This window comes from Agelaius tricolor, unplaced genomic scaffold (genome assembly GCF_023055355.1).
Source record: "Agelaius tricolor isolate 1412-34295 unplaced genomic scaffold, bAgeTri1.0.p SCAF_57, whole genome shotgun sequence".
Taxonomy (NCBI): domain Eukaryota; kingdom Metazoa; phylum Chordata; class Aves; order Passeriformes; family Icteridae; genus Agelaius; species Agelaius tricolor.
Window position 1 is genome coordinate 483,061 of NW_027269317.1, and position 8,255 is coordinate 491,315.

The 8,255-nt window shown below is 48.9% G+C and overlaps 2 pseudogenes; one reads left to right on the forward strand and one right to left on the reverse strand.

Moving 5' to 3' along the window:
- Window positions 1–5,838, forward strand: part of LOC139604949 (zinc finger protein 79-like) — an 86,844-nt pseudogene extending 81,006 nt beyond the window's left edge.
- The window catches only part of LOC139604941 (zinc finger protein 418-like), a 284,346-nt pseudogene that overhangs the window by 224,704 nt on the left and 51,387 nt on the right, over window positions 1–8,255 (reverse strand).

An 8,255-nucleotide genomic window follows, 5' to 3' on the forward strand; every position in this document is an offset into this window, starting at 1 on the left:
CGGGAAGCTGAGGCTGATTTTGTGTGTGACTCACTCTCACACACAAACAAGACAACAATAAGGTACCTTTTACTTTCACATCACCTATTACAAGTTTAGGTGTTTCTGGCCAGTCCCGGTGCTCTTGGATATCCCTCAACCCAGCTGTGTTGGCCAACCCCAGGTGCTCTTGGGTGTAGGAGCGTCGGGGGGTAGGACGGTCGGGACGGACGGAGACGAGAGATCTCTGCAGCCAGGCCCTGGAACTTGCGGTTTATTGCAAAGGGCCCGGGTGCAGGGCCCTGCTTGGAGCTGCCAGGCACAGCTCGGAGCAGGCCCGAGAGAAGAGAGGGGTAGAGAGGATGAGAGGGTGAGAGAGTAAAACGTAAGAGAGCAAAAGCGTAAGAGAGTAAGGTTCCCATTACAACACAATAAATCTTCTTTTGTGTTGAATATTCTATTTCTCACTAGCCAATCTAGTACAAGATGCACGTCCTATAGCATTTACATACAGCCTATAAGAATCATTACATTACCACACTGTGTTACATTTTAAACCATAAAAACTCCTCTTTGGACCCCTTCTGCCAAGCTGGCAGGATCTGCTCTGACCCTTGGATCTGTCTGCAAGCAGAGGGAATTGTTCCATCAAAAGGGGATTACCTTCAGCCAGCCATACCATCATTTTCCAGTTGTTCACTAACTGAGGTATCTAAAAGCTTGCTTTGATTTCAATCTTGCTTATAGTTTCTATATTGTCAAAATCTTTTGCCAGACAATCATATTTATAAGGCTTTCCTGTTTCATCTTCCCCAACACTTGGGCATTTTTTTATTTCTCAATCCACCTGTGTTGTCCAATCCCAAATGCTCTTGAGCATATCCTCAATCCGGCAGAATTTTGCTTAACCCTGAATGCTCTTGGAATATTAATCCCTCAACCCAGCAGGTTTCAATTCTGGATGCTCTTGGGCACTCTTATCCCTCAACCCAGCAGGTTTTTAGGAGCCCCTTTTGTCCCATTTCCTAGTGGATTGGGCTAGGAAACTCCTCTGCTCCCTTCCTCCGAGGGGTCCAGCCCCTCTCTGAGACCCAGTCCCAGTTACCCCGGGGGATTCTCTCACTCCTTTTAACATTCACTTTGTCTCTTTACTGGCCACTTACCGCGGAAAGTCAGAAACGCAGCATGGGAGACTCCAGCACTCACTTGGCAGGTCTGGCACAACCAGCCCGCCTCTCATTCACTCACATTCATCCCCCCTGAGAAATACTTACCAATCCCTTTTCCTTCCCATGGTCTTCGTGTACATTACTACTCTTAGGGGGCCAATTGCCATGGTTGTAGGGAGCCTTTTTCCCTTGTCTTTGTTTTATTGTCTCCTTTTGTCCACCATAACCTGCGTCTGTCGGTCACCCCAGGGCAAACAGAGCAAGGCTGCCGAGGAGGGCAGGGGGCACCTTCCCCACTCTGACTCTCCTGAAGCACCGGCAGTGAGGTGTTGGTAACCATCCTCTGCTACCATAATTGTGAAAAACGCCAATCACTTGTTTTTAAAATTTTTAAGGTTTAATAGTAATAAAATGGTTATAAAAACAGTAATACAATTAGAGTAATAAAAATTTGGACAATTAGGATTTAGGACAATACAAGATAATGGAAACAAAGAGTTACAAACGGCTCGGGTACCTTTTCCTGGGCAAAGTAAGCCCAAAAAAGGACACACGTTAATAGAGGATTAACTGTGAAAAACCATAGCCCATTGCATATTCGTACATCTCATACGTGATACATAAATTCCATTCCAACAAAGGATTCTGTCTGGTCAGTGCCACCTTCTTCCTCTTCATCCTGATGGCATCTTCAGGGCTGAGCAAGGCAGGAACAAGTTCATTTCTTCTGATAATTGAGCAATAAAATATTCTTCTCTGAATGATTGTCCTGTGGCTGCTATCTGGTGTGAGTCCTCATTCCTTTTTTAAAAAACTATCCCACATACATAGTTTCTATTTTAACATTATGTTATAACCTAAAACTACATTTAACACACTACTTAAAAAAATTGTTACAGCAATTCCTAACATAACATGTATAATACTCATTTTAATGTTTGTGAAAAGCCAATCATAGACATTTTTCACATGGGCTCTGTCAGCAGCAGTGGAAAGAGCAGCCTAAGAGCAGCAGCTCCAATTGCCTTCCTCCAAAAACCTGAGAGAGGGACAAAAAACTGAGAGAGGGCCGGCAACTGCGCCCAGCCCCTACCCCCAGCCTGAATCCTCCGGCATCTCTGCACCCTTCCCCCGTCCCCCCCTCCCCCACTCCTGGGAAAACTCCCAAAAAAACAGAGGTCCCAAGCACCCAGCAATCAGCTCTCATCAGCAACTCAACCCTAACCCTAACCTTCTGACAGCTGCTAAGTTTTCTGCAAAATCATTCATTTCTCCAAGGACCCAAACCCAATCCTTAGAAGAAAATCTGGATCCTTCCAGGTACAATCTGTATTTCCCAGGTGTTCCTTGCTCCTCGTCCCTGTGCTCAGGGTGCCCTCCCCAGCCCGTATCCCAGAGCCGGTCCCTGTCCTGCCGCAGTGTCCAAAGGCGCCCCCCGGCGGGCAGGGCCGGCAGCTCCACGGGGCCGGGCAGCGGCCGGGGCGTCCCGCAGCCTCCTGGGGGCCGGGGGCCACTGCCGGCCCTGCCCGGGGCTGGTGGGGTCAGGCAGCGCCCGGCGCTGAGCCCCGGCTGCCCCACAGCCCCGGCCCGGCCCCGCAGCTCCCCCCAGGCCCCCAGCCCGTGCTCCCGGTCCCGCACCTCTGCGCCCGCTGCTGCCGCTGCCCCCCACAGAGAAACCCCCTGAAACCCTGACCTCCTTGTTTTCCTCTCCTGGAAACCGGGGATGCAAATGATCAGCTGGCAAATGTTGAGGATAAGACCCTGCTGAAAAACATCCCAGTCCTCAGTATTTTTCTCTTCCTTCTCTTTTCCATCATCCTTTTCCTTCCCACAAAGATTCCTCCTGCGGCTTTTTGCCTTAAGCATATTGCTGCACACTCCCCCTCACCCAGTCCCTTTGCAGCACACCAACACCATCCATGCCCTGTTCTCCAAATGCGAGGGGAATTTGGGGAGGTGGGAGTGGGGCAGCACCAAGGCCGGGCCCCCCCGCGCTGTCCTGGCGGGAGCGGCTGCAGTGGGGACCGAGTGCGGGCGGGAGCGGCCGGGAGCCCAGCGCTGCCCCAGCCCGACCTGCCCCAGCTCCATCCCTGCCCCTGCCGTGGGATGCTGTGGGTCTGGGGGCAAGAGGGAGCCGGCAGCGGGTGCTGGGCCTGGGGCAGGAGGAGAAGGGAAGGAGAAGCAGGGTTGAGGAACAAAAGGGTCAAACGATGCCCGTGGGAGGAGAAGGTGGGATTGTGCAGAAGGAGGAATAGCAGGAGGAAGAGGAGTGTGAGGAAGAGTGGGGACACAGGAGGAGGAACAGGAAGAGGAAGCAGCACAAGGTTCCACCTCTCCCTGTATCTGCAGCCTCTGACCCCAGCCCCAGGAGCGTTGCCTCCCCCACATGCAGCAGGTGACCGGGGATTGGGATCCACAATTTTCCCGGGGGTGAATCTTGGTGTTTCTGAGCTTTCTTGGGCTAATTATTGGTGCTTTGTTTTTTTGTGGGGGCTGAATCTTTATATTTGGAGGGGGCTTTTGCTGAATCTTGATGTTTTGGAAGTTATTGATCTGTGTCTTGATGTTTGGAGGACTTTTGTGCTGAATTGTGGTGTTTTGGGGGTTCTTAGAGACACAAGATGCCCAATGACCTAATGAGATGAACTTGGGCAAGGAGGAACTCCCAGTCCAAGGCACTCTCATCTTGTTTTTTTCTCCAAACCAGGATTTTTCATTCCTAGGGCGTGTCTGGATGGAGGAGGAGGAAAAGCCCTGGAGATTCCGCACGAGGAGGGGCTGCAAACCCAGCCCAGGGAGCTGCAGGGAGGAAAGAGCCCCCCTGAGCCAGGAAGGCAGCCAGAGATCCAGCCAGAGCTCAGAGCTGGTGGAGAAGCCTCATGGCAGGGAGAAGCCCCACAAGTGCTTGGAATGTGGGAAGGGTTTTAGTCGGAGCTTAGATCTGATCCAGCACCAGGTGATCCACACTGGGGAGCAGCCCTATGAGTGTGAGGAGTGTGGGAAGAGCTTCAGCCACAGCTCTGTCCTGATCCAACACCAGAGGATCCACACTGGGGAAAAGCCCTTTGAGTGTGGGGAATGTGGGAAGAGCTTCAGGCAGAGGGGCCAGCTGATGCAACACAAGATGATCCACACTGGAGACCAGCCTTATGAGTGTGGGGAATGTGGGATGAGCTTCTGCCAGAAGGGGAGCCTGATGCAACACCACAGGATCCACACTGGGGGAAAGCCCTGTGAGTGTGTGGAATGTGGGAAGAGCTTTAGATACAGCTCTGGCCTGAGGAAACATGAGAGGATCCACACTGGGAAAAACCCTACGAGTGTGGGGAATGTGGGAGGAGCTTCAGAGGAAGCTCAGCATTGATTCGGCACCAGGTCATCCACACGGGGGAACGGCCCTACACCTGCTTGGAATGTGGGAAGAGCTATGGGTGGCACTTTGACCTGAGAAAACACCAGGGCACCCACACTGGGGAGAGGCCCTACAAGTGTCCCCAATGTGGGAAGAGGTTTCACAGGAGCTCCGATCTTCTCAAACATCAGCGGAGTCACACCGAGGAGAGGCCCTTCCGCTGCCCCGACTGTGGGAAGGGCTTCAAGCAAAACTCCACCCTCACCCTGCACCGGCGCATCCACACCGGGGAGAGGCCCTACGAGTGTGGGGAGTGTGGGATGAGATTCTCATTGAGCTCAACTTTCACCCAACACCAACGGAGGCACCACTAAGGGAAGCCCTGTGAGTGCCCCAAGTGTGGGAAGAGCTTTGTGCGCTGCTCCAGCTCCATCCCCCATGAGAGGATCCGCATCGGATGATCCCCAGTGACCCCCATTGGGTGGAGCCCTGATGATCCGTGGTCCTGGTGATCCAAGTTGGAAGGCATCTGGCTGGGGGGCTCCACATCTTCCTGGTTCTCTGAGGGTACCTAGATAAACCCAGAGGCAGGAACCTCCATCAGGACGCAGGCCTACAATGGGAATTCCTTGGGAAGAGCAGATTTGTTGAATTTCAACCCCATAAAATCTTTTGCATTCAATCCTATCTTCTGGTGACATCAAGGAGTACTGAATGGTCCCTGAGGTATATTCTGGGTTGACTATTTGGTGCTTGTATCCCCAGTCTGTTCTGTTTATGCTGAATAATAAGTTTTACACCTTCAAGACCTGTCCTGAGAGTGAAGGGGTAGAGAAGCAGCATGCAGTTTGTTTTCAGAAACTGAACTTGCTCCTCCACATTCCTGCTCTGGGACTGTGTTGTCTGCAGATGGACAGACAGCGGGACAGAGCTCTCCTTTGCTTTTAGTTAGTTTTAGCTAGCTGAACCAAACAAGTTCCTGAACTGTGGTGGTTTTTTCCCTTTTCTTTGGACCTGTTTAAACCTGCTCTGGCCTGAACACCAGAAGAGCACGGGCAGCTCACACCTGTGGCCCACCGGGCCGGGCCTGGGCCGCGGCATTTCCAGCACCAGAGGGACTGATAAGGGACTGAGTGAGCTGAGCTACAGCCCACAGAGGGACTTGGTGAGTTTGTCTCTCTTTTAGAGCAGCAAGAGGTTTTACTGTTTTGTTATCTTTATTGAAAGATAAAAATATCCATTCCAGAATATGCAGTTGATCTTCCCAGTTATCACTTCATTGACACGGTATTCCACACGGTATTTAATGGTCCTTCAAAATAAACACTTGAACACCAACATAGGTATCTAATCTGTTAACAAATGTGTGTGGTAAGGCTAATTCAATTTCTTCTAGGGTCTTTGCTGCTGGGGTCAATTGCCTCTCATCAGTAGAGGAGGTGGTGCCTGACAGCAAATCATGCAATAGTTGCATCTGATGATTAGTTATGCCTAAATATGATCTAATCCAACCTATTAAACCAACCAATTTCTGTCCATCAGTAGCAGTTTTAACATCAATGTCTAACTTCACAGGTTGAGGCATAACTTGAGTGTTAGTCACTAACATACCAGTATTTCCAAGGCATGTGTTCCTGCACTTTCTCTGGGGCAATGATCAGACCAAAAGCTTTCAAATTTGTTACAGCACATTGTTTAAGAGCTGATAACTGTTGTTTGTTATCAGATGCCAACAAGATATCATCCATGTAATGATAACAGTAGCAGTTATTAAATTGCTCCTGCACTTTTGACAAGACCTGTGCCACAAACCATTAACAAATAGTTGGCGAATTTTTCATGTCTTGGGGAAGTACCCTCCATTGATATCTTTTATTGGGTTCAGGGTTCAGCATGATTATGGAAGGCACAGTAAAAGCACATTTTTCTTTGTCTTGCTCAGCCAATGGAATAGTGAAGAAACAATCTTTCAGATCAATGACAACTATTTGCCATTCCTGTGGAATCATTGTAGGCGTAGGAAGGCCTGGTTGTAAAGCTCCCATTGTTGCCATTACAGCATTTATCTGCCGTAAATCATGTAAAAGTCTCCATTTTCCCGATTTCTTTTTTATTACAAAAACAGGGGTATTCCAGGAATATTTCAATATTTCCTGCTTGAAATTGTTCTGTGACTAATTCTTGCAGGGCAGTAAGTTTTTCTCTAGAAAGGGGCCACTGGTCAACCCAGACAGGTTTATCTGTCAACCATATCAAGGCTACGACTGGACGTTCATTGCCCTGCATCACAGTGGCCCCCATTAAAAATCTGTAGTAATTTTGACACCCCATTGAGATAAACAATGTCGTCCCCACAAACTTTGAGGAGCATCGGCAACATAGGGTCTGATGTTAGCTTGTTGGCCATCAGGATGTTTCACATTAACTACAATGGCTGACAGGCCACCTGTTGTAGCACCACCCAACCCCAGAAGTCCAAAACTTGCATGAGTGAGAGGCCACGATTGAGGCCAGCAAAGTCACGAGAGTATTGTGACATCTGCTCCAATGTCAATCAAGGCTGTTACTGATATGGTTCCTGGATGACATCCACTGGCAGTGAGGATGCATGTCTTTTCTGAATGGTTCTCCGTAACTTTCTCAGCCCAGAACACTTGAGGTATCCCTGTTGATCCACAACTTCCTGTGCCACGACTTCGGTCCACTGTATTCAGAACAGAACTCACAATAGGTACGAGTTGAGCAATGCAAGTTCCTTTCTGAATAGTGACAGGAGGGTCATCAATGGATACCATAGCATGAATCTGTCCTAAATAATTAGCATCAAAAGGTCCTAGATGCACATGAATACCTCTAAGTGTAGTTCTTGATCTTCCCATCAAAAACGCACTCAATCCCCGTCCTATTCAACCATAGGCATCGAGGGGCACTTTGCACATTTCTTTTGTCAGAATGGTTACTGTGTCAGCGGTGGGTATATCAATCCCTGCAGACCCACTTGTTGCCCCTTAGTATTGTTCACAAATGTTTAGCTTTGCAGTGCTGGGGAGGCCCGCATTTGCTGCTGTGGTTCTTGGGGTGTTTGTTTTCCCACATGCCCATTCGCGCTCTTCTTCCTGTTTCCCTGCAACAGCTGACAATTTGCATGATATTTACTCCTGCATTGTTTAGCATAGTGCCCAAATTAAGCAGAATGGTTGCACATAACGTTGCTGCTTGCATTTGATTTAGATGTTATTTTCTGGGTATTACACTGTGCCATTACTTGCCCTTGCTGTCCACAATTATAGCATTTTGATGAAGGTCTTAGAACTGCAGCAAGAGCTGCTATTTTATGCTCTACTGAACCAACTTTTGAGCAAGTAGTAATCATTTGAGGCAATGTGGGTTCTCCAGGTAAAGTGTCAATAATCTTTCTGCAGCCTGAGTTTGCATTTTCTTTAGCCAAATGTATACAGAATTTGTGTCGCAAAGATTCATCATCTACCTGTTTTTCAATGGCTGCAGCAAGCTCTTCCACAAATTGCAAAAATGGTTTTCTCATCCCTTGTTGTATAGTATCATATCTCTGTTTTGGAGCTGCCATTTCCATTGATTTAATTAAAGCACTCGTGCCAATTTGCTGAGCTTGTGCCAAAATTGAAGGATCCCACCTTGCCTGTGAATCTGGGTTAGCAAAAGGCCCAGTGCCCAGTAGGGCATCAACACCCACAGCATGATGAGGGTCGTGTTGAGGCAACTGCATATTTGTTACA